At 47.9% G+C, this 6,452-nt stretch overlaps 1 protein-coding gene across 1 annotated transcript in view; it reads left to right on the forward strand.

Annotated features, from left to right (window-relative positions):
• LOC310701454 (uncharacterized protein) overlaps positions 1-6,452 on the forward strand; it is a 53,714-nt gene that overhangs the window by 20,573 nt on the left and 26,689 nt on the right. The gene's annotated exons all lie outside the window — the stretch shown is intronic.

Below are 6,452 nucleotides of genomic sequence, written 5' to 3' on the forward strand. Positions count from 1 at the left end.
CTGGCTCTCTCAAGGGTTCATTTCTTCCTTCTAATGAACAGGCTCCTATAGGTGGAAATCAAATTTAAATGCATCCCATGTATGTGATGATCTGGTGTTTCAATGTAAAGTTGTACTTTCATGTAGTAAAGTAATCAAGGTAGCGTATCACAATAGTAAAGGGTAAGTTGCTTTGTACAGTGTACCTCAGGTTACGAACAACCTCGTTGATGAACATTTTGGATTATGACAATTTCAAACCTGGAAATGAGTTGGTTAAACCGGAATTATAGGAATGGCAGCATGACATGCATTGTTTTAATTGCGGCCCAGGACCCACGTACCTATGGGACCGTCTCTCCTGGTACACTTGGTGGAGGACCTTAAGGTCCACAAATGACAACATTTTGGAGGTCCCAAGTCGCAAGGTGGTTAGATTGGTCTCAAGTAGGGCCAGGGCCTTTTCAGTACTGGCCCCGACTTGGTGGAATGCTCTGTCACAAGAGACTAGGGCCCTGCGGGACTTAACATCTTTCCGTAGGGCCCGCAAGACAGAGCTGTTCTGCCTGGTCTTTGGTTTGGACTCGGTCTGACCCTTTTGTTTCCCTTCCCTTATGGTCTTGATTTATCAGCTATTTTAAAATGAGGCTGCATTTTAAGTTGTATTTTAACCCGTATTTTAAATTGTTGTTTTCCCCCCTATTATGTTTTTACTGTAATTTTACTGGTGTTAGCCACCCTGAGCCCGGCTTGGCTGGGGAGGGCAGGGTATTAATAATAACTGGGGGGGGGGGGTGGAGGAAGAAATGACCAGTCCATATTGGTAGGTCTATTATAGCTGTGAGAGAAACAGAATAACAACAGGAAAAACCCTAGAAACCTAGAAGTCAAATCAGAGATTGATGTGCATTACAATGAGTGAAATAAGTATTTGATCCATTATCCACCAGCCAGATGTCAGGCTACCTGGTATCTTAACTGTTACGTAACAAGCTGAGATTAGAAGTACCTGCTGTAAGGGAGAGGTCTTACCTGTTATCCCAGCTCATTACAGTACCTGTACAATAGACACCTGTCGACAGAAGCAATCAATCCTAAGGTGTTTTTATTATGCATTGGCTTGTGACATATATGGAAGGTCACTAATGAAGGTGGTTTTCCGCGTCTCTTAGGTCATAAAAATGTTCTAAAGGACTGTGGAAAAATTAGGGCTGAGGGACAATTGTGGAAGGGGTTGAGGGGTGTGAAAGGGAGACAAGAGACGGAGAGAAGTCTCTGAGTCATTTGCTGAGGGATGTGGATGAAGGCCTTGGTTTCTCTCACACCAAATGTAACCGATCTGTAGAAAAGACTCTGCAACCTGAAAATGGAGATGGTCACATACTTTTGTAACCCAAGAAAATCTTTAATAATTTTTTAAAATTGAAATAAAGGCCTTGGTCTCCTTCCATCGGACTTTCCTTTAAGCGAAGCAGCCCCTGTATCTCAGGTCTCTGAGCAGTTTAGGATGCCTACTTGAGAAACGTGCTTTAAATGGCTGTGTCTCTCAATGTCCAGGAGGAGACACAGGCTGCTTCCACAAAAGTGTGTGTGGAACGCACAGCAGCTTTGTCCCCACTGACCCTCACCATAACTGCACCTTCCATACCACTGGGAAACTGACCGTTCCCTGTGCTGCTCATTAATGTGCTTGAAATACTATATTGTTAGTGGCTAGGCTATGATTAGTCCATCTTAAGACCTACAGTGTTTTGCTTTTGAGATCCCTTTTCTTCCTCCCTTCCCCACCTTTTATTCTATCCACCATTCCAGGAGCTCGTGGGGGTGCTATGTTTGATTTCAGGCAAGAAATGAGGGTTTTCATCTCGTTACAGCAGACAGGTTGCCATTCAGGCTTCCTCTGATGACCTGTCTTCAATTAAACCCTGGGCCACCAGCTCCCAGCATTTGTCTTCCATTAGCTAGTCCCAAGGGCTTTCATATTTTCAGCTTTCTTGTTGTGGAGCAGACTCTTGTATTCCAACCTACGTTTGATCAAATTTTCCATGGATTCCTCTGATGGATTCTGATGTCTTAACTGTCTTAGCTGGAGCTTTCTTAGCTGCTTTGAATCAACTGCCAAACCAGCCAAGGTGTGTTGATTGTGTGTAATTAGTAATTGTAGGAAGTTATCTGTGATGGGCAGCTGAGCTTGGCCAGAATCAGGGGGTCCAGGGCCTCAGAATTCCATGAGAGATCTGGAGCCTCTCTCTGATTGGCTACCAAGACAGGGGGTGGAGCCAGCACTTTTGGAGGGAAAATAAAATGAGCCATTTCTGAGAAAGTGGAGGGATAGTTTTGTGGGAGAGGAGGGAGGAGGGTTGTTTCTGGTCTGTGTATGAAGTGCACTCTGAGGAAATTATCCCAAGCTAGAGAAAGGGGTCTCTGAGCTTAGAAAGACTAGTTTTGAGAGTATTCAGACAGGAGTTAACTGGAAGGCTGGAAGCAAGGAGAAGTAGAAGCTGTGAGGATACTGTCTACTTGGGTCTCATTTCAGTCAGGAAGGGAAAGATCTAGAAAGAGAAGAATCCCAAACCAGTTATGAAGGGTGTGGTGACCCCCTGGGTCGGCTATACTGTCAGAAGTACCTCAGGAGCGTGGAAACTGACAGAAAGTACCACCTTGTTTAAGAATCAAAATATTAAGCTGCAACAGCTAAGTTAAAGAGCTGAAGTGAAATAACTGGAAATAAGCTCAGCATTGGCCACCCTCTCTAGACACCTGTAACATCGAAGAGGAATAACTTAAAAGAAGCAACAGAGGTTTAAAAGAAGCTGTGCATTTACTGCTTTGTTTAGAAGCCTGTAACATACACTAAATTTAGTACAATTTATTATTGAGTTCACTGCTTCCTGAAAGAACAGTATCTATCTCTTGACACATCCTTTGCTTTTTTCAACTTTGTTCTGTAAAATAAATCTTTCTTGTTTGTTCAACTTCTGCCTGAGTCGCCAAGGATCTTTGTTTACGTTCACACAAAAACTGTAAGATAACCCATTGTGATTATATAGTCAGTCAGGACTGACTGAAGAAACTGACTACAGTGGTATCTTGGTTCTCAAACTTAATCCGTTCTGGAAGTCTGTTCGAAAACCAAAGCGTTCCAAAACCAAGGCGCGCTTTCCCATAGAAAGTAATGTATAACAGATTAATCCGTTCCAGACTTTTAAAAACAACTCCTAAAACAGCAATTTAACATGAATTTTACTATCTAACAAGACCATTGATCCATAAAATGAAAGCAATAATCAATGTACTGTACTATAAATGAAAGAAGACAGTACTGTACATTAAAATTAATTTTTTTCCCCTTACCTGCACTGATGATAGACATTGTTTGGATGGGGGGTTTTATACATTGAGGAGGACTCTCCTGTGTGAGTGTCTGAGGGCCCTGCTCTTGCCGCTTACCACCTACCTGGCCCAGGGCGGGGCCTGAAGCCTCACAGGGACTGCTGTGCTCTGCTGCCCAGGAGGACTCTCCTGTGTGAGTGTCTGGGGGCCCTGCTCCTTCCTGCCACTTACCATCTGGCCCAGGGCAGGGCCTGAAGCCTCACAGGGACTGCTGTGCTCTGCTGCCCAGGAGGACTCTCCTGTGTGAGTGTCTGGGGGCCCTGCTCCTTCCTGCCACTTACCATCTGGCCCAGGGCGGGGCCTGAAGCCTCACAGGGACTGCTGTGCTCTGCTGCCCAGGAGGACTCTCCTGTGTGAGTGTCTGGGGGCCCTGCTCCTTCCTGCCAATTACCACCTGGCCCAGGGCGGGGCCTGACGGGCCTCACTAGGACAGTTGCTGTTACTGCTTGAGGGGTGCAGAGTGCTTTAAAAATGTTTTAAAATTTTTCTTTTGAATTTTTTGTATTTGGGGGTGGGTGGGTGTTTATTGGGCCTGGGAATTTGTTTGATTTTATGTTTTTGTAATTTTTCTTGTTTTTTGTTTGTATTGCTTTATTTGGGTTTTTTTAAAGGTTTTATTTTGTTCTTAGGGGGAGGGGTCAGGGCTGCTGGGGAGTAGGTCCCAGCCAACAAAATGGCTGGGGCATGTTCCACAGGGGGGGATGCACTGGGACAACCGATCTCAGTGATCACGGGTAGGAGGAGGAGTTATGCTAAGACCAGACCATGTCATTACAGAGGAGGCAGGTTTAGTCGTTGTCTGAGGACTATCCCTGCCTCCGGGTCTGGTCCTGACCGGATGGATACTAGAATCAGCAAGGGATACCCACATGACCTGAAAGTGTTGCTGTGCAATGCCAGGTCAATGATTCATAAGACCACTGCCATCCATGACTTGATCATGGATGGAGGACTTGACCTGGCATGTGTAACAGAGACTTGGTTGGATGAAGCAGATGGACCTGTCCTTGCCGCTGCTTGTCCACCAGGTTTCTCTTACGCACAGCAACCCAGGTCATGTGGGCGGGGAGGGGGGGTTGCAGTGATTTTTAGGAAGTCATTAGTTTGCACCAGGCGTCCTATTGGGAAGACCCAGTTTTCCGAGTGCATGTTCTGGAAGTTGGGCAATAGGGGCAGTACAGGATTCCTTTTGGTGTACCGACCTCCCCGCTGCACCAAGGATTCCCTGCCCGAGCTGCTTCAGGTTGTGGCGGATGTTCTCCTGGAGACACCTAGCTTGGTTGTCCTAGGGGATTTTAACATCCATGCCAACACAACCTTACAAGGGGCCGCTCGGGACTTTGTGGAAAGCATGGCCTCCATGGGGCTGTCCCTGAATAAGTCTGGTCCAACCCATAGCCGCGGACATGCCTTGGACCTGGTGTTTACCTCTATGGATGTTGGTGATCTGACACTAAGTAAAAGTGAAACGAAAGAAGTGCCATGGTCAGATCACTTCCTGGTGCAACTGGACTTCTCTGCGACCCATCCCCTCTGCAGGGAGGTGGGACTGATTCAGATGGTCCGCCCCCGCCACTTAATGGATCCAAATGGTTTCCAGAGAGTGGTAGGGGATGCTTTATCCCATGCTGATGGCCTTTCAGCTGATTCCCTGGTGGCCCGCTGGAATGTGGAGTTAACCAGGGCTATTGACTGTTTGGCTCCGAAGCGCCCTCTCCGATTGCATGGAGCCCGGAGAGCCCCGTGGTTTTCCACGGATCTGAGGGCAATGAAACAATCGTTGAGGCGGCTAGAGCGCCTGTGGCGGATAACTCATTCTGAATCTGACCAGACACAGGTTAGAGCTCAACGTCGAGCCTACCAAGTGGCGATAGCGACGGCGAAGACTTTCTTCGCTGCCTGTATTGCATCTGCAGAAAACAGCAGCAGGAGACTTTTTCAGGTGGTTCACAATTTAGCGGAACCACCTGCGACATCGGGGTCCAGTACGGGCCACATGATCTCCTGCAATGATTTTGCAAAGTTTTTTGCAGATAAAATCGCTCAGATTCAGGAAGAAGTAGACTCCACCATGGGAGCAGGGCCAGGGCGGGAGAGTGCTAGAGTCCTGTCTAGTCAAGCTTTATGGGATCAATTCCAATCTGTTACCTCCGAGGATGTGGACAGGCTGCTTGGGCGAGTGAAGCCAACCACCTGTCTCCTGGATCCTTGCCCATCCTGGCTTATAAAAGCTAGCCGGGAAGGACTGGGCGATGGGCTTCGTGGGGTGGTGAATGCTTCCCTCCGTGAGGGAGCCTTCCCAGACCCGCTGAAAGAGGCGGTTATTAAACCGCTTCTTAAAAAACCATCTTTAGATGCGGCCACGATGGCCAATTATCGCCCAGTCTCAAATCTTCCATTCTTGGGCAAGGTAATTGAGCGAGTGGTTGCTGAACAACTCCAGGCACGCCTGGAAGAAGCAGACCATTTGGATCCCTTCCAGTCGGGATTCAGGCCTCATCATGGGACTGAAACTGCCTTGGTCGCACTGGTTGATTATCTCCGGCGGGCTAGGGACAAAGGTGAGAGCTGTTTCCTAGTTCTGCTGGATTTCTCAGCGGCGTTTGATACCATCGACCATAACATCCTTCTGGACCATCTTGAGGGTCTGGGAGCTGGGGGCACTGTCATACAGTGGTTCCGCTCCTTCCTCCTGTGCCGTGTTCAGAAAGTGGTGGGGGGATGAGTGTTAAGACCCCTGGGCTCTCACTTGTGGGGTGCCTCGGGGTTCTGTCCTCTCCCCCATGCTTTTCAACATTTACATGCAGCCACTGGGAGAGATCATCAGGAGGTTTGGGCTGGGTGTTCATCAGTATGCGGATGATACCCAGCTCTACCTCTCTTTTAAATCAGAACCAGTGAAGGCGGTGAAGGTCCTGTGTGAGTGTCTGGAAGCGGTTGGAGGATGGATGGCGGCTAACAGATTGAGGTTGAATCCTGACAAGACAGAAGTACTCTTTTGGGGGGACAGGAGGCGGGCAGGTGTGGAGGATTCCCTGGTCCTGAATGGGGTAACTGTGCCCCTGAAGGACCAGGTGCAT

This window comes from Podarcis liolepis (assembly GCF_965112155.1).
Source record: "Podarcis liolepis genome assembly, chromosome: 2".
In the NCBI taxonomy this organism is placed as follows: domain Eukaryota; kingdom Metazoa; phylum Chordata; class Lepidosauria; order Squamata; family Lacertidae; genus Podarcis; species Podarcis liolepis.